General features: G+C 41.8%; 1 protein-coding gene across 2 annotated transcripts in view; it reads right to left on the minus strand.

Moving 5' to 3' along the window:
- The window catches only part of LOC145454161 (diacylglycerol kinase delta-like), a 56,186-nt gene that overhangs the window by 33,429 nt on the left and 1,753 nt on the right, over window positions 1-21,004 (minus strand). The window lies entirely within an intron of this gene.

The raw sequence follows: 21,004 nt of genomic DNA on the forward strand, positions 1-21,004 counted from the left end.
ATTCTCGTTGATAAATTAACTTCCAGTGGCGAGGAGCGTATAATTCCAGTACTCGAAAAAATCGTCTTTTACTACTCGGACTCGAATCATCACAATTAATACTCGATTCAGATTCGAGTACTCGAATCATTATGCCCAGCCCTACTCACTGCACATGACGTAGAATCATTTTTGATAGGGACACATCGTTTGGTTAATTCCTTCCCATTACGGCAGACCGGAAACCTCGATTAGCCTTAGCGCAACATCGGACATGTTCGACACGAAGTATGTTCTGATCAACTGTTCATCGAAGCAACAATTTTGTGCGGTGACATAGTAACGAAGTGCTTGAGTCATACGTATGGTTAACGAATATGAAAATATCGATTCTGGTACGCTTAACTGGCATTATTTGCATTCTGATTGTGTGAAAGGTACAAATTTGAACCGCGCACTTCCTTCTTACTATATAGTATATATCAGTGGTTCTCAACCTTTTTGTCTTCGCGGACCCCTTTTGGACCGTCACGGACCCCGCGGACCCCCTCAAGTTTTAGTTCAAATTTAGCCCAATTCTCTTGCCACCGGCATCTGTCATTTGCATATATCAACTATAGGCTTGTGATAAACAGCCACATAATGACCGTTCCTGACAATAAAATCATACTATATGTACAAATTGGCTGGAATATTATTATTCCGAAGTGTATTCTGCAGCTGCATTTCTTAAATTATGTGGTCGTGTCTTGAAAATTCACGCATTTCGATGTGATATGAACAAGTGCCGAAAATCCATTTCCAAAATGGTAAAGGTGGAGGCGAATGTAACATTGCCACCTGACTCTTCCGACGACACCTTCGTGTGTCATCGAAACATATTATTTGACACCCAAATTGAGAAATAGATTTCAATAAAGTTATCACGTCCAGACTAGTCGCTTCTGTCTGCAGCTCATTTTCAAGATATTCTGGAATATATAGTGGTTATATGTGTAAAATACCTGAGTTAATCACACACGATTCAGCAACTGCTGGAGAGACTTTATCAAGTGTCCTAACGCCGAAGCGGCTGGATACAAAAAAGTAAGTGAAACCACGACGCAATTATTATACAACTGATATAAGGAGCAGTATTGTAGAGCAGGACTGCCACATATGTAGGCTATAACATAGGAGAAAATGGATAACATGATGTGGATTTAACCCCTTTTTAGGAAAAAATAATTTTCACCAAACCTAAACAAAACATCTCTAAACTACAATATGCTTGTATAAGTAGGCCTATGCTATTGGTAATAAAAGTTGGTTTGCATGGTCGGATTATTCATATCATATAGTGTCATTCTATTGATGTGACTCCTGAAGCCTTAGTAGTTTTGAAGCGAAATTGTCCCGTCATTTCCCTAATTTTAAAAAAGTTACAAATTGGTAATAAGTCATTTTGCAAATTTAGAGGTCTCGCGGACCCCCGGTTAAGAACCACTAGCGTGGATATTTCATTTCAGACGACCATTCCGTTTATGTAAGTCCTGAAGGTTTAGCAGTTACGAAGCCAATCTGCCTCATGAACTTCGTAGCTTAAAAAATTAAGTAATCAATCATGTTGCAAACTTAGAGGCTTCGCGGACCCCCTGAAAATGCTTCACGGACCCCCGGTTGAGAACCACTGGTATATATCGTCGCGGTGAAATCGAAGCAGCTTATGTCCGTCCTTTCAAATTTCGAGATCCATTTTTCAAATTGATAGAACATCTGGTTTTTGTGAAATGTTCATATTTTTTCCGCCCAAGATATGTTTGTTTGTTACATTGTTTCAAAGTAAACCGATGGCCAATATAATAATGGCCGAAAGAAAATGAAAGCTTTGCATGAAGTTGAATTTCTCACTATGTCTAAAATGGACATACGCTACTTTGATTTCACAGCGACGATATGACGTCATACGGAATACTCGAATGCTCGACTTGACTCAAAGCTTAATTCTGTAAACGATTCAGTCAGATACTCGATATTGTCCAGCCCGAAATACGCAAACATGCCGCCTGTTTGTAAAGGTTGTATGATACGAGAGATTCCCAAGTTACTCCTCAAACGCACGAACAGCTCGTTTGAACTTTGCCCTGAACTCCGCTACCCTCCCATTACCATTTCCTTAAAGGCGCTAAACGCTTAATCGCCTGTCGTATCCGAGGTCGTCATCTCTTCAAGATTGTATATGTAACGACCAGGCACTATTATCGACCAGTAGCGCGTTAGTCAAAAACAACTTGGAGTTGTGTATCTAGGATGTGACGAGCGAGATATGACGCAGTAAACAGGATATTTAACGACCGATTTCTAAAAATAGACCTTTCGGAAATGGAAAGAATACACTCGGTTACACAGTCCATGAACCGCTTACAACGGTCATATATGTGTGTACAAACGAACAACACGGTTTTATTGCAAATATCCGATCGATATTCGTATGGGTTGGTATTTTAAACTGTTGACCAATTTATCAAATCGACATATGTCACGCCTGGGATATGATATCGATATTTCAATTGGCGTGCAACGCTGGGGTCTCATCGAGGGATGGGTGAAATCGAATCACGTCTGATTCGAATTAGATGGTGCAGAACTCCCTTAGACCGAATCGAATCCGCAATTGTGGACATTGTTATTGACCGATATTTACAGAGGAACTTAAGACGATCCAAACGAAATTCAAAGCGCTTCACACAGAGCGAGATTATGAGAAGTTAGATCTATTGCTCAATGAAACCATAAAAAGGTGTAAGCACATTGAAACTTTTATAAAAACGTAGTTAATGTGAACACTGAGCAGACTACCCCGATTCCAAGGAATAACCCTTTCAAAATCTCAAGATTTTGGCAGAACTGACCATCACTTTCAAATTCATACCATGACCTCGCCGAGACTTGAATCTGAGATGTTCCAATTTAAAAGCGGGCGGGGTATAGCCTTCTACCGTTTCCGCCCTCTATCGACACCCCAAGACATGTCTAGGGTTTTTTATAAGACTAAATAAACAAACTTTAAAAAAAAAATCTTTCTTTCTTTCATATTTCGAGACTGACCCCCAGAATAGCGTTAGAGAGTCAAAAATGATGCATCAGTGCGTAGCCACCGTTGCCTGGTTTCGAACAAGCCGCCAACCATGGCCAGATATCGAAAAATCAAAAATACATAAAAATTTACATGTGGGTGTAGTCGTAATGGTCAAGTTCAAGATCAATACCGAATCGGATCCCTGCCGTTCAGTTAAAGGCATGAAACAACGTGGTATACTTCCTCCTGTCGTATCCAACCATTTGCAGGCATAGTAAACCAGTTTATGACTCATATTCGGTCACAAACTTGACTTTTAACATGACTATGTTCTTGAAAATCACCGAAGCGTGATCACAATTCTCAAACCCCCTCAGAATACATCCCACAACATGGTTTGATGTTTGAAACGGCGAAAAATTACACAGAATACCGTACAAGTCTACTTCTGATGTTCTGGCAGAATTTCTGACTATATTTCCCACTCGGAAAATATCTGGAAATCTTGGGTGATAACCACTTTTTTAGCCATACGTATTTTCGGCCGAACTCCTCGCGTAAGACCGTCGGCACTCGAAAATTGTCATGCCTTATTTCTTCGAATTAGGTATCATAAGAATCAGAAGATTGCTAGCTTTCCTTACAAACAAAAATGAAGCCTCCAGGACGTAGACAAGAAGAGATATGGCCAGATGAAGTTGACCGATTGCACTGGTGTAATCCGATTTTACAAGGGTTAAAGGTCGCCAATCTTGGTATTGTGGATTTTTGAAGCTTTTACGGAAGAGAAAAGAAGTATGAAGGTTGTTGAAGCAATGGTTCTTTAAGCGCGAGATCGCCCTTCACAAGTACGCTAACGCAAGTACGCTGTTGTTGGGAGAGCTGTCAGTCAAAGCCGCATTTGCCCGATGACAAATTGCCATGTAGCCTACGCACAAAGTGCTTTTTACTGTCGATTTGATTCGACATGCCCGATTCGAAGCATAAAGCATCGGGAATATCTAAAACTCCAAAGTATGAAACATGATTGGGAACCATTTCGAATCACAGTTCCCTTGCGACAACTAGCGATTGAAATAGCAGAAGTGGGTCTAGCCAGAAGGTGGTGTTGTGAGAATTTTTGCTTGCGATGTTCGCAGGCAAGCCCTCATTGCTCACAAGTAGGGCTGGGCAAAATCGAGTACCTGAGTGATTCGATTCTGAATCACGGATTATCTCTTCGAGTCGAGTCGAGTATTCGAGTATCACTCATTATGACGTCACAACAGAATGTACCATGTCAAAATTCAAATATGTACCTTTTACGCCACCACAAAGGATAAAATGCCTGTTGTCCGTCACATCCGTCACTTTGGTATTTTTTCGACCATACCGATTTCATTGAACTTCTTGACAATGTTGTGGGATGATCATGACTTCGGAAATGTGTTATTTCCAGTAGCGTTCGTAGCTTTGTACTATGTCTCGTATGCCGCGACACGACCGATCATGGTTTCAAGGATTCCTTAGTGGAAAATAATATCCAAACTATACTTCTCGTTAGTAAACTAGCTTTCAGTTGCGAGGAGCGTATAATTTCAGTACTCGATAAAATCGTCTTTTACTACTCGACTCGAATCATTGAAATTAATACTCGATTCAGATTCGAGTACTCGAATCATTGTGCCCAGCCCTACTCACAAGTCAATATTAAAACCATGCGATCTCACCCGTGTCCGGGGATTATGTATAGTTTTCGCACAATCCACAAAAAGAACTTGAAGGGGGGACAGTAGTCATTGACTGCGCTGTAACATTTTACCCATGTCGGCCATGTGCCACTAGGAACTAACTAACTTAACTAACATTTGAGCTTACTACGTAGCAGATTGGCATAGATTTGGATATACGGATTTTTCCAATCTGGATTCGGATATAGACAATAATTCTCATGCGAATTTTTGAAGAATATCCGTCATCATCGGAAATGGGCTAGGATTTGGACAGGACACGAAGTGAATACCGGACATGACTTACCCTATTCTAAAATATGCTCACTCAGACCCAAAGGTGATCCCTTCACCTACAAAATCCGCCCAAAAACAGCATAAATAGACTACCATGTGTCCCCTTTTAGGAGGATTTGTACTTTTTTTTTTCAATAAAAGTAAAATGTACTCCGAGGACGCCCAAATGACCTCCTAGAATCACAATTTACCATACTAAAGGCAAGTACCTTATTGAGTAAGTAGATGCTAGATACGTAAACCACACCGTTACACAAAAATACCACGTTCCCGGCTACCTCAGAGGTCTGAAAACAGCTGGCGGTCGGTAAGCCCCGCCAAAAGCACACACTCCGCGGCATGGCGCTGGCAAATTATCGCCCCCGTGTTTGAAAGCCGCGCGATAAATCAACACCAAACCTCTCGCCGCCATGTTGCGGGCCGATTGAACACGTCGATATCGCAGTTTATCAAGAGATAGCGCCGCAGTTAGCGAATCATAAAACGCGCGCCGCAACACTCTTGCAAGGTGACCTTAGAGTTCGGGACGCGAGTTTTGAGATACGGAGCTATCGGCGCGTACGGCGGATACATCACGTAAGCCGAGATGTTGTATTGACAAAACTTGCGCAACGCAAACACGGGAGCCAAATCGCACTTGATACCGGTGCCCCACAATTATTTTCTAATGGCTTGATACCGTATGTATATGACAATATGTATACTGCGTACTGAGTGCGGTATAAGCATCTTGTGCAAATACACAATCACGAGACATACAGGGAACAATTCACGATTTCATCCATCACGGTCGAAATGAGTGTGTTTATTATGGTGGGGTCCGCGGTGGCCGAAGGTACGCTTGTACTTACAGACTGCTGGATTTCCAAACCGCGCAACTAGAACTAAAACTAACGAGAGGGGTCGACCTACAAAATCCATCTCCTGGGCGAAACTGTGAGTGGTGATGGCTCAGAGGCAGCAATGGTTGCAAAAACATCACATCACAGAACACTGCCATCACAAGTTGTTCGGTATCTACTTTTTTCAGTGGGCAACTGGAATTAGAACTAGAACGACTCAACAAACAGTACTTTATTGACAGTCAAGTAACAAGATTGTTAGATTATACAAGTCTGTTCCCGGCATTCCAGGGCAAAGTCCGATCACATGCATGACTTACTAGCAACATCCAAATTATCAGCTCACGTATCTCAGATTGCATTACGCGTCATCGACCTCGTCGTGACGTAGCAGATCCACAAACGTAAGGAAATTCCCACTAGCAATTGAAAGATCCGTTGCGGCTAGATGGGCCCTAATCGATACAGCAAGATTGGTTTCGGCGGAAACGCGGAAGCGTCCAAGTCACGAATTTCGTAAGCCGCGCGCGACGGATGTCTTATCACCTGACGCGCGGCACGATCTAATCGGTGAGGCGCATGCGCGGTTACTGCATGCGCGCGCCGTGTAATGCCACGCGAGTCAGACGGACGTTCATTGCTGTTGTTTTTATTGATGGTGTTTAAATGTCTATATTCGTTTAAGTTCGTCCTACGTAGATTTCTTCCCGGTGACATACAGGAGTAACGATTTTCAATACATTCCGACACTATTACACGTATAGGCAAACACTGTAAAGTACTCCAGTACAGGTATTTTGGAAAATGAGATTTGGTAGAGGTGTCTCATACATTTAGTTGTTATTTTCGAAATTGCCGAACGTATCGTCGCGACAACGTAGAATGATTGATGACTCCGCTAAAAGTTCAATTCTCGAAAATACATTCTACCGCCACGGTACGGGACTGTTCCGCCCGCGCATCACAGTTATTTCAGTCACAAAGTGATACAAAACAATCTCAAAACTTCTAGCTAAATTTGCGACAGCAAAAGTGTAAAATGTGCAAGTACTCTGAAAAAACATGCTCTGGCTCACTCGGAATTCACGCAACCGATTTTACAAGCAAGCGGAGACCATGCCAATCAATTTACAAAAAGGGTGCGCAGCCTGGTTAATAAACACAAAACGCATGTCAAAGAAGATTTTTCGATACGCAGGGCATTGCAACGTAGAAATACTGTTGGAGATTTTTACTGCGCCAGCTCCTGACGTTTGTCGGAAATTGCAGTTTTGTACCATTCAGTCAAATTATGATGCTTAAATTGACTTCCCCCGGCGTCAAATTTGCATTTTATTTTTGTCTGAAGACCCCAATGCTTGAGGATTCGGGAAGTTTGCTATGATTGGGTCAGAATTCTTATTAATTCTAACACCAACGGTCGCGTCCGCTATGGGAATTCGGCGAAACGCTGGGCCTATGGAAGCCGTTAAAACAATGTGTATTTGCCACCATAGATTTACTATCATTGTTTTAAGTAATGAGGCATGCTGCCGAATCGGCAAAAACACGGTGTCAACGTCACACGGTGACTTGCCGTTCTTTATGTAAAATGCAAGACAGAAAACAACTTAATGCCATAAAATGTCATGAAAGATCCGTTGCGCTTGTGGCAGATAGCTCGTTAATCCATTTACGCGTCGCAATGTAACGTCTGTCATTGCGGCACTTCGTTATGACGTGACGTAAGCCAATTTATTTCATTGAAATGTTGCTAATAGCCGCTAATCGTTTCCAGCGCAAAATCGCGCGCCAGCGAAGGATTCTGCATATAGAAGTAATCACGTTTCGCCAGGACACGTCTGTAGAAGATTACTATGCTATAAAACGTAATTAAGACACTAGATGCGTTTGGTTGATATACTAAGAACATCAATACCCATTCGGAAATTCGTTCCGTTCTGCTACTACCAGACTTGGACAACTAGATAATTCTAGTTGTCTAATTTCACTAAATTAGAGCGAAATGCCAGTAATCTAATTCTAATCTAATTTGTGAAATGTTTCCATGCTCTAATTCTAATTCTAATCTAATTTGCGAAATGTTATTATGCTCTAATTCTAATTCTAATCTAAGTTGTGATGTGACCCTATGCTCTAATTTTAGTTCTTATCTACTTTATTGTTTACCTGAAAATGCCTCTTTATCCGAGGCATTCTGCAGCGAGTTAACAAAAATACCCCTCTCGCGTAGGGAAATCCAGCGACAAGCCGCCATCGCCTTACTTAGACCGTGCAAGTTCAGTCATAGAAGTTATTGTGATGAATAACAGCTTGCTAACATAGTAGCTTGTAGTCTGCGAGCAACATTCTAGCTTTTAAAACTTACGTTAGTACAACGTCGTTCTGACTGACATGGGCGGTGCTCATGGTTACCACAAAAGAAGTAATATTTTATTAAAGTAGTACAATACAACAAGAAATATCATGATCATAAACGACATTTTATTTTGAACTATATGAGCTGTACACGATACCCGACAACGCTTTCGATGTTGGGGCTATCCTAGCGAGACATCTTACTGGCTGAAAGACTATCTTGTGCAAGATTGATCTTGTGGGGAAGTCCTATACCGTTTTCTAATCGTCTCTGTCTTGGCAGTGGCTGGGCCAGCCATGGCACGTCAGGGCAATATGCTTAGTGATACAGCTGACTCTCCACCGATGGAATGCTGTTGCCATCGCAGAAGCCGTTCGAGCTAGTGTGGAACAGTGTTGTTGTGCACAGGCGAATAGCTTAGTTTGAAACAACAACAATAATTTATAACTGAAATAAATGTTAGCATTTCAAAATGCTTTATTTCGCGCTTTTCCAAAATATCAAATCAGATCGCCGGCCGCGATTGCGGTGACCCCTGGTATAGTAAAAAACGAGCCAAGATTAGTGTACACTGTACAGACGGTAACCATTTTTGTGGTTATGGGAATGCATTGTCCTTTGATATGAACTGATTGTTGCTGTATTCATTTCCCATTCACAATTTCGTTCAATTTCCAAGTTCTTGCGAATTTAGTAATTCTAATTCTAATCTAATTTGAAAAAATGTTTAGGTCTAATTCTAATTCTAATCTAATTTGGAAAAGCTGTGTAGCTCTAATTCTAATTCTAATCTAATTTGGAAAAAACTGCGTAGCTCTAATTCTAATTCTAATCTAATTTGGAAAAAACTGTGTAACTCTAGTTCTAATTCTAATCTAATTCAAAAAAGCTGAAAATTTTCTAGTTGTCCAAGTCTGGCTACTACATGTCGTACACGATGGTCGCCAATGTGCTCGGTCAACCAAAATAATGCATTGGATGGTATGATACTGGTACGAACGAAATAATGATACGAAGTCATATTTTAAGAAGACATTTCGCGGTACGATTCATGACCATTGCGCCATTTCCATTATTCTGCGTTTTACAAGCTGGAAACATGCCCGGAATCTAGGCTAATGATTTGGGTACGACACATAGTAGGCTAAGTTCCAGCATCAGTAAAATTCTTACGGTCGCAAGAGTATTATAAAAAAAAACGCGATGGCATGTTGGAAATTTATAATCTCATCGCAATCTTTGTGCATCAGCTGTCCACGCGCATGAGTCAGTAAGGTATCAGTTCAACTTGAAGCAACCAAGTAGGATTTGCGATATTTTCAATGGAGCTGAAGTGGCATTGTCGAGGAAGTAGCCACGAACAAGTCCACGAAACAACTATAAATAGACACTCTCGCGTGCACAAAGAATTGCGGAACTACACAAGTTGGTGTCGGTTACTTAGACATGAGCACGCGTTCTTCGAACCAAATCCGCGACGCTGGATGAAACATTGTCAGGACTTCCCCAGTCTATATCCGATAAGACGCCGTTTCGCTTTGGGTTCTATCAATGAGCAACGCGTTTACAAAGGCGGATTAGCGGCAAATTACTAGTTTCGTCTGTTTGAGCGTCAATTCGAGCGGTTGATAAACGCGCGGCTATTCCAGCTTCCTGTCGGGAGAGGCGGAAAAACGACCGTGACGTAACAAGGAAGTCGGATCGGCGAGATGTGGCATTGTGAACTTGGGCGTAGAAATGTCAAGACAATGACTCCAACTCATCATTCTCATCTATATATAAATTGTCTTTCTGCATGGGAAATGATGTATCTCAAATTTGCATGATTTGTGAAATGTTTCTTCCCTCAAATATGGATCGTCATAATTGGATATTGATGGACTTACCCGGGAGGGAAATTCGAATGATTGTTTTTTTATAATGGTGTCTTACACTGGTGTAGGTAGAGTAGACACGTTAATTTGTACATGTCACTACGCTTCGGTTACAGCGCTCTCTCTATCTGGCCAAAGGAACTGATTACATCTTTAGTGCTTGTTTCCAGAGCGCAAAATCGATATCAATCCAACGCTAATGCAGTACTGAATAGGATTATATATGATTTGATATGTAAATTCATCGGGCACATTCATGTGAACAATAAACACCACATCCTATCTGCGTGACGTCATAAAGTTTCAAAGCAAGCGGGACGCCCTGCTTACGCCCCCAAGCCGGAGGAACATCGCGGATCGCTATGAAATGAAGTCACACATTTATTCAAACCAGAGGTCAAGATTTTGATTCTTGACATGAGTTTGCTCCGTTTTACAGCAGTTATGACCGAAAAATGGCAGCACACAATACATTTACACCATCGAACAGAACCCGGCCCATATTACATATATATTTTTGAGCCGTCACTGAAAAAAACCGATAACTAGGACCATCACTACTAACCTCGATATATTCGGGCAATATTCAAAAGATATGGTATATAGCTCACGGCCGATTTCCAAAACTTCAAAGCATTTCCTTGAACGGCTTTACAGCCATTGCTAAGCATGGGCAATAGGGCTGTTCAAAAATAACTTTTTTTTTCCGGATTCCAGCCGTTCACTGATTAAATTGTCAGGTTACCATAAAAAAAACGCTGCACACCAAATTTGGTTCAATTCTAACAAGTGTAGGACTCCGCATATCCAATTGAAATTTTTAATTTATACGGTAAAACTAAAAAATAAAATTTTTCAAATTTTTCTGCCAACCCCATCAAATTGTCGAGCTGTCTTCAAAGACAATGCAGAACAAATTTGAGTCAATTCCAACCAGTAGAAGCGGAGTTATTTCAGTTTTTCGTTGATAATCCTCGGATTATGCACCAATCCATTGGACAAGGGCATGAAATAAACTAGAAAAGCTGCGTCCGAACACAGGTAAGCTATAAAATAAGACATATATAAAGTTTCCCCGTCCAACAGTAGCATATTATAGTTCTATGACTCGGTTTCGTCACGAAAATTCCCGATATTTTGTTTCATCTACGGGCCGATACCGATATTTCATTCAAAGTGATATTGACTCTTATCGGTCCGGCTCTACTATCGTAATCGAGGTTCCGCTGAAATTCGCAGTAACAGACCGAAACAGGTCAGAGGTCACCCCAGGCGAGAGTAGCCAGCTGACTCCAATAAATTTAAAACTCGGCATTGTTAGGATAGGAATCTTAGGATTAACGGCGAGTTGCCGAGCCTATCCAAGGGTGTAGGAAACCATTTACCAGATGAGCACACACCATACACATGAGGGATTTGCCTCCAACCGACCTTGGAGTTTCCCCATACGCGGTGCGGCCCGATACTCGGAGGTTAATGACCGTGCCGGTACACAAACAGTGAAATAAGTAAGTGCTAAAGACGGATAACCATAGTAAAATACAAAAATTTGTCTCGTCTCGTTAGCAATGCACTCAAGACTCAATGTTCGTCGTTATTTACATTCAGCGCCTTGTAGCAATATATACCTCATGTTTCAACCGGTAAACGTCCAGACGTTATTTCATACACGCCGCATCGCGAGTCGCGACACTATCCCATACCCAGTGTTACGTCACGAACTGCTACGTCACTACGACTTTGTCCCTCACAAACAGACATCGTCTGATTACTACTGTAGTCGATTACGATCACAGCAGATCGTCGCGTTAGTGGACTGCCATTATACGTGAAAGTGATCGCGAATACATTCATTTTGCTTCCTTGCACTTGGGCCTTGTACACTGTAAACAATGTACAGTAGGGGTCTTCAAAAATGAATTTTTGCTCTCAAATCGTACTGGCTACTTCATGAAATTGTTAGGTTACCTAATTAAAGCCTACACACCAAATTTGGTTCAATGCCAACCAATTGGATCATGAATAAAATAGTATTTACGTTGACCAATTCTTTAATTATTTATAATAGTGGGCACCACCATAAATACAATTTTATTCAAAAACAATTTTATTCAAATCCAAATTTTTCGACGGCAATAACTCCGCTTCCACTGGTTGGAACTGAACAAAATTTGATGAACATCGTTTCTATAGACAACCTAACACTTTCATGGGGTGAACAGAAAATTTTCAAATTTTTTGTTATTTATTTTTATATAATAAATAAAAACTTTCTTCTCCTGTAGCAAAGCGGTTACTGGCTGGAATTGAACCAAATTTTGTGTGTAGGCTTAAATTAGGTAACCTATCATATTTATGAAGTAGCCAGTACGATTTGTGAAAAAAAGTCATTTTTGAAGAGCGCTAATGTACAGTACAGTGTAGAGTGGACATCGTGTTATCTGTTTCTATATCGGTCAGTGGGGAGCCTGGAATTGCATGTTATCAACGAGTGCGCTGTAGTATGGTTGTAACTTGACACTACAACTCGGAGTGAGTGCTCCAGATGTGCATTAGTGAGGCGTGTTCTGTGTTTGTTTTTGATGAAGTTCGTGTCCGAAAAGGCTGATTCACAACGATAAGTTGGACCAAACACGCTTCCAACCTTCATAGCTGCTGCTCATACACCACTGTACTTTTCTGTGACAACACGGCATCAAATGTTTGCTGCAGCCTGGTGGGCTTGGAGGTGGAGGTCATTTTGCACTTTCAATCTCCAACTGTCCAGCATCCAGACATGACAGATTTCATTATACCGGACAGCAGCAACGATTACAAAAAGTTTGAAGCATGACACTAAACTGCGTTGAGTGTAAGAGAAACAAGCTGTGTCAAAAGATGGAATATGTAATGGGCATGCAGATATTGAAAATCTGCCAGTAAGTCACGGCTATCTGCTACCGAATAGTAATGATGTTTACTACTTTGGCATTGTTCTGGACTTCGAGCTACCATAACGCCCATTTTAAGAAGACCGTGGATGGCATTCGGTCATATGCGACCGTGTCCTACGTCTTCGATATCCATGATTCTACTACATGTTGGTCAATTACTAATTCTAATTGAGGATATTATATATCATCATTTCAAGTGTTTATATATATATATGTATTGTCATTTGTAAGTTGCATGTTAGTGTGCTTTGAACAAGAATAGCTAAATCAATCAATCTGTATATTTAAAAGCTCACTGACGAATATTGGTGAATGCTCTATTCGAACTATTTTTAGAACAGGCTCGCGGGCTACTCACCTGGTTCTGGCGGGCTAACTGGTGCACGCGGGCACCACTTTGGTGACCCCTGGTGTACACACACAGCATATTCGAAGACTATATGAGGGCTGAGATGAGACTGCATTATCAATATCAGAGAACATATTTTCAAGACAGTGCTTTTACGTTGTAACTTTGTCGCTGTTCGTGTTCAGATTACATCATTTGCACTTGTAAAACTATAAGTATTTTACAAAGTAATCAATTTTTATATATATGGCAAATAACCAATTACGAATGCTCGAAAATGGTGTAATCGTCGTAATCGATCGCGATTACAAAACAAGATTACGCCATGCCTGGTCATGGTCAGTGTCCAGTCCATCTGTACAAACAACAGCACATTTAAGGGCTCAATATTTGATCTATATTCGGGCGGATAGATTGCGACCTAGCAATAGGAAGAACATAATAAGAGTCTGAAAGCTCGCCACTTCAAGCTACCATTGCGGTCCGAACCAGTAGCTACCAGCTAGCTATGCCGGTCTTTTTGCTAGTGAATGCCAGTATTCGACGAGCCTATAGCCGGTGTGAGCAAACCGACCATTCAGCCCCGCAAAATTAACGAATACCGCAGCCATGCGAGAAGCCGCATTAACGGTCTACGAAACTTAATGATCAAACTTCAATCAATCGGCAACCCGCAACCGCAGTTTGACACGACGCTCGCTTTTTTACACGGGGCGAGCCCCGCGCGGGAGCCGATAGGCCGCACACATCGCACAAGGCTCCGCTCACAGGACTTTCTCCACACCGAGAAACTGGATATTCAATCACGCGGTATCGCGCTCCGCGATGGGATAATTATCGTTCAGAGTGCCTCTTATCGTCATAATCGCCGCAGAGTAAGGATACACCCAGGAATATTGGCCGCCGGTGTAATCACAACAAACGCAACTATATTGCCAGTGCCAAATGGCGAGCGGATCGATCCGGTACCGGCGACAGATGGCATGTACCTAACATCCCGTCGTGGACAATTAATTTTCCATTTCAAATCCCGATGTGTATTCGATTGGGACGCTGCCGAATGCATCGACCATGCAAGCAGCACGAGATTCTGGCTGGTGAGATTTAGGACTAACTGAGTTAGCAATCATTGACAAGGTGCGATATTTTACTCAACGATTATATTTTTCATCTGAAAATTGAAGGGAAGAGTTTCAGCGCCAGATATACCGGCGCATCACGACTCAAGAGATGACGCAATCCTAATAATATCACAATGTTGGAAATGGAGTGAATTAGGCGGCGTATATGCCGTAATTACCAATTACCACAAGAATCAAAAAATATCGAATCTTATGCGCTCCACCAGCAATCGGCTAGCTGCCAGCCGAAATAAATGGCGTATATTGGCTAAAAGAGGTGTGAAAACAAGAATTAAAATCTATATTCACTGCTGTCTCAGTGAGAAGATATGGTCATAGCGCATTGTGGAGAAATCGTGTAATTTCTGAGGATGACACATTGACACATAATGTATAATCCAACAGCGAAACCGGGTGGGTCCGCGAGCTATGCCTGTCTTCCAGCAGCCACCGCTGAACATTTAACCTTGTAGTAATGGTGGTCAGGAAAGCTTGGACTAATCGAGTGCTCAAGTGAGAGATAGTTAATCATTTAAGCTCGAAGTAATGGTGGTTAATCGGGGTAAGGAAGGGTCGGAATAATCAGGTGCTGCAGTGAGATACATTTCATCGTTTAATCTTGAAATAATGGTAATTAACTGGGTGAGTAAAGGGAGCATTAATCGCGTGTTCACTTTTCAAGTGAGAGACATTCCTCCATTAAAGTTGTTCATTCTTAAAAACGGATTAACAAACAACACCGCTTCAAGACGCAATCGCACGCATTTCAAACCGCGCCCAAGTCTTCACACTCGCTCGCAATTGCCAAGCGCATTCGACCGCGTCAAGTTCAACCGCTGTTACTTGCAGATTTTCGCGTTTCTGTTTACGCTGCGCAGAGGCAAAATGTGGTCGCGCGCGAAAACAAATTATTGTGGGCCACACAGGGAAATCGCGTTTTCAGACATTACTCGCGCACGCTGAAGTGGAGAAGATAAACGAGCCCGATTAATCATCGATCACTTGTCAACGGAAAACGCGCCTGATTGCCCGGCTTAGCGAGAAATACCGTGCAGTCTCAAAGCCACACAAACTGCACTTATGGATTTGCTCCTGAGCTTGAAAATTGGAGCCATAAGCGGTGGCGTGGCGAGGGGCGGAAGCCTTTATTCCCTAAGTAGTTGTCGAATTGTACTTGTGACATCATCTGCATCCCTTACGTCAAAATGAATCTGTGACGCCGTGTCATTGTTTTAAAAAATCACCCCTCTCCGCAAACAAAATGGGTTGTTTTGTTCGTTTTTGTGACAGGTATCTTTATAGTCCACACGTCCGCAACTACACGCCAGAGTTGTGACATGGGAGCGAACTTTTTCCGGGTTACGATGTCGATAATATAATAGCCATGACTGACACGCACCTCTTAAAAGTAAGAAGGCTGTCCAGATCTCTAAACGCTACAGAGTAGCAACTCTCAAGGTACCCAGCTATGTCAACAAATACAATGACAATCACGAGAAGATTTCCAGAGAACAAGCACGCAAATGCCACCAATAATATCTTAAGCCTGAATATCATATTCAATCCAACATTATGTATATTTGGGATCGAATGCGTGTGTACCTGTGTAGTGACAGAGGTGTGAAATTCGTGGACGAAAACCCGACCCGGCATTATAGAGTTGCGCCTGCATAGGGAAAAGGATTTGGTTTGCAGTTTCAACCGGGCATAAATCCAGCAAATTACAGAAACGGGCTTGCGATTCGCTATCGTGCTGCTTCCAGATAAATACACAACTCGACGTTTGCAAACCACAATACCGACTCACTATTAGCTTCATTATAACGAATTGATCTGATCTCGCGGGCTTCCGCCATACGTCACGCCGCCGCAACATTCGCATTATTGTTTCATTTACATCTCGATTAAAAATACGGATACCATGACATGGCCTGAGTAAGCAATTGAAACTAAAATCCGAACCGGATCTAAACCACGACCAATCTGGATGGACAACTAACCCAGAATAACTATATGATCCCTACATCGAAGCCATACCGTACATTGTACACAGTGTACAGTGTGCACACACTCATAGTACACACAGCAGTTGGGGCAGGATTACATGGAGGCAATGTTCCCTCTAATTTTGGACGAGTCTGCGCACACTCGCCAACTCACTGCGCACACCCTTGTAAAACAGTGCGTAAGGACTAAAAAAAAGGTCATCACTTCGGATTTTTTGTGCGCAACTTAGATTTTCTGTGCGCAGAGACCGCGTCAGCACTGCGAAGTTGCGCACGTGCGCAGCTTACAGGGAACATTGCATGGGGTACATGAAAAGGCCAATGGAAATCTTAGCACGGTTATTTCAAACTCGGTCAAATTTTCTTCAAATCTAGTTAACTTATCATCCCATATCAAGAGATGTGTTTACTGTCATCCATCAGTGGCGAGATTCCTGTAAAGCAGTGTCTCCGAAACTTTTTTCAGCGCAGACCCCTGATAAGTTTGCGTGGTCTACGTTCGTGACATAGTCCGAGAAATGATTTTATCTGTATTAATCGGACATAACGCAATTCAATAAAATGAATTAGTATCAAAATATTTGTTTTATTAGATTCGGGGAATAGTGAACTAATTGATTCTAGATATCTTCGATTTTATCACGGTTTCTCCGATCGGGTGTAATTTTTTTACTTGGAATTGCAGTACGCAACGTTACAGGATGCTTCGACATAAATTTTTGCGTTGTGATGAAACTATGCTTCGGTGTGCCACTTTTCATAAATCGATCTTCCGTCGTCCGTAGGACATAAATTCGTGGAATGGACTGATTCAAATTGCTCTCTTAAATTTGTTGGTTTCATACTTCCATTGGCAAAATCCTTCCTACATAGAATGCACTACGGCTTTAGCATCCCATCTCCGTGAGTGATGAAAGTTTAAACAAAGGAACTTTGCAGCACTTTCTTTTCTTTGAAATTACTTGATATGGAATGACAATTTCATTAGATATAGAAAAAATTATTAATCTTCAAACATGAACGCACAGATTTTCACTGTCATTTCATGGAACCCTTAGAACTTGTCAGCGGGACAACAAGGGGTCCATGTATAAGAACCCCTGTTGTAAAGGATGGGCTCATTGAGGTAATGAAAATGAAATTATTTGAAAAAAGTCCTCAACTAGAAAACTATTGGTGATTTTTTGGAGTTCGTTGACGCAAGCATATCCTACTTTGGTCAGGAGCGCCATGACTGCTATAATTCATTGTGACTGCATATTTATGTGAGCCAGGGCTATCAAGACAAAGAGTGGACAATCGTTGGATGCTAAGGATGAATCGCGCGTCGCTCTATCAAAGACGAAGCCGTAATTTAAATTTATCGTAGAAGACAAGCGGCAGCATCCGTCATATTAGTCATTAATGAGATTAAATCTGAGATATTGAAAAACAGATATGTATTCGTTATTCTTAGAATGTAATACAACAAATATTTTTTTTACCGAAAAAGTTTAAATTTATTGCGGTATGTCCAATTAATGCAATTCAAACAAATCCACAAAACGCGATCACGCAAGTCCCAAAAAATGTAAAAAGCGGCGTTAAAAATGGTTGAAAGAACCCCAGTCAGCACTATATTCAATGTTAAGTTGCAAAAAATGTGGACAAAAGTAACCATGTACACCGAAATTACATCATGTACCTCTGCGATTGCTGATGAATTCGTTCGCTCGCGCACGATACGATATCGAGTTACTACTCGACGACTTAAAGGATCTGAATTATTTACAAAATCGCTTTGCTTAGATATTCCTTGTCAGCCGGGCATTGAGAGAGACACTTGAAACGATGCGAGCGTAAGAGCCGGCCGATCATTCGAGGATCTGATTACGATTACGACATCGAGGCCCGTCTAAGACGCGCGGAATCAGGAAATCAACACCCGGCCTCTTTCGACGGAAAGACACCAATTGCCGCTGGCCGATATCACCGGGTCGGTAACCACAGCCTCTGTGACAACGGAAAAAATGAAGCAGTATTTGGTCGATGGCAGCTGACGGCAGTATACTTCGTCTCAACCAATCATTTTACATTTGAAGGAGAAACAGCGCTTTGATTGGTACAGACGCAAGTATGGGTTGGGGAGACATGGGATGCATTTAGGGCTTGCCAAAATGTATTACCCGGCAGGGTGATTCGATTCCGATTTTCGGGTCGAGTATTCGAATATCACCTATGGTGACGTCATAGCTGAATGAATGACTGTATTGTGTATTAGTTAAATGAATACCTTTTTTGACACCGCAAAGAAACTAATGCACGATAGACCACAGCAAAATAACATGGTCAATGGTCATGGTATGTCACGAACAGGCCTATTTTCATATCGCTTGTGACAATGCTACGCTGTTTCACGGAAATGTCGCACTTGCGCAGCTTTGTTTTTCAAGGCTCTTAACGATAGAAAGAAAGTATCGATACTATATTTTTCGTTGATAAAACAACTCTTTAGTGAAAAGGGGGTGTATTTTCATTTCTCGAAAATGTCTGCTCTCATCACCCGACACGAATCACCGGTCACAATCATTGATAGTCGACCTTTATATTTCCTTAATGATATCTCATGGTCGTAGACTCAACTATTCCCCATTCTTTCATTATTATTATGAGCTATTACGACAACATTGATAGAACGGTCTGTCTGTCTGTCTGTCTGTCTCTGGGAGACGAAATTTCTGGTGAGCTTCGACCCGGAGCCAGATATCATTCGGGCTTTGCACTATTTGGCCGGAGCCGGAGCGGAATTTACGAAATACATGGTCGGAATATGATTGAAGCCTTGGGGTACTAATACTACATCGCACCAGGAAATGAAATTACAGGGTTCATTTACAGCGCAATTTCAAGATTTTACTGAGCCGGATATGAAAAGGATCCGGTTTTCATCGCAAAAGCCGACGGGACCCGAATCAATGCACGTTGCCACGTTGGTCTCATTGCATTGAAAATTATGTTCACCGCGTGACCAGTGCCAACCGACTACTCTTATTCGGACAACTAGGCCATAAGAAATCACTCAGTTCTTCAACACAACACGGTAGAAACGTTAAAGTGCCGATCACCAAAACGTTACTAGTTACTATTTTGATCGGTTGGCCCAGACGAAACGCAGCTATCATAAAAAAAATTAGCGACTCGCACGCACGGTCGTGACAATATTTGATTGACGGCCAGGTACGAATAGCAGCTGTAGAAGTAAAGCTAAACCACCGGAAGCCATTAACAACGTAAATAGATGGTATTTTAAAAATCCCCACCAGATCAGGCTCAATTTGAACCCTTGCATATTTTGCACAAACTGTCGGCGGGTTAGTGATGGTTTTTAAAACGCGCGACTTTGGGCAAATTTCGCATAAACGCTATCGGGGCACGGATAATCCCTGGGAAAATAACACGGGACGTAGTACAGCCAAATTGGTCAAGTTTCATCTCAGACGCAAGACCGAGGCTACAATAGATCAACATTAACCAATTTCAAAGATAAAGCGCGTGATACCGGGAAATTATACACCCCACTTCCACTGGTACATTTATGGTATAAACAACGCAGTGCTGCGCTGCGTCACGGTCGGTCGGATCACGATTTCAATTGTTTAAAAAATCTCAAAGCCGAGCCGGCGAACTCCCGAGACGGGTCAAGCTGAACCGAGAAAAAATGTGAAGCCATGAATAATTCCGCAGTCTTGCAACAATTAGACGGTGACATGGGACGTGGGTTGTGCGGTGTGGATTTATTCGAATTTAATCCATCGCCCGGACGTGATAACACACCAAGATTATAGGAATAGGCTGGAAGTGGCCTAGCAAAGTCTTTAAATAACAAAGTTTAACAGAAGAAACGGATTTAGAGCCACTAGTCCACGAGCGACCCCTTGCACAGTAGTCCAATCTCATGGTTACATATTTGCGGCATCACACTACATATAACAAGTCGCACGGAACAATGCCGCTTACGGTACGCCAGCAACGAAAATATTAGAGCCCAGATTAATCTTATCAATGTATCACAATTTTTCGTTGTCATAGTTATCTATTCTCGCTGGTGCGGTACGTTGACGCTAGCACTAGAATAGAATTAGCAATTGACTCATGTATTATGGAAAAACTAATTATTGTGATTACAAGCGTGAAGTACTGAATTGTTACGTTTCTCCCGGCTTAAATTAGAAGTGATCTTAAAAATCATAACCGTACGAGTCCCGTCAGGCATTCGTCATACATTTGTTTTACCAGGCGGACGCAGTTTCAAGTTCGTTGAAGCGTCAAAAGGATGGAATTTCGCTTAAAAAACACTTCCGTAAGCCTAAAGTGAGAAAAATAATGCAAACCGAACGCGCGGGACGCGATATATCGGTTTACAACAAGAATGCCTGACGGATCGCAATCAATAACGGATGTGGGCGAAAATATTTTATGACGTCACTGACACTGCGAA

The sequence above is a fragment of the Botryllus schlosseri genome, chromosome 13, assembly GCF_051294905.1.
Source record: "Botryllus schlosseri isolate E-star chromosome 13, Bs_hap1, whole genome shotgun sequence".
In the NCBI taxonomy this organism is placed as follows: Eukaryota; Metazoa; Chordata; class Ascidiacea; order Stolidobranchia; family Styelidae; genus Botryllus; species Botryllus schlosseri.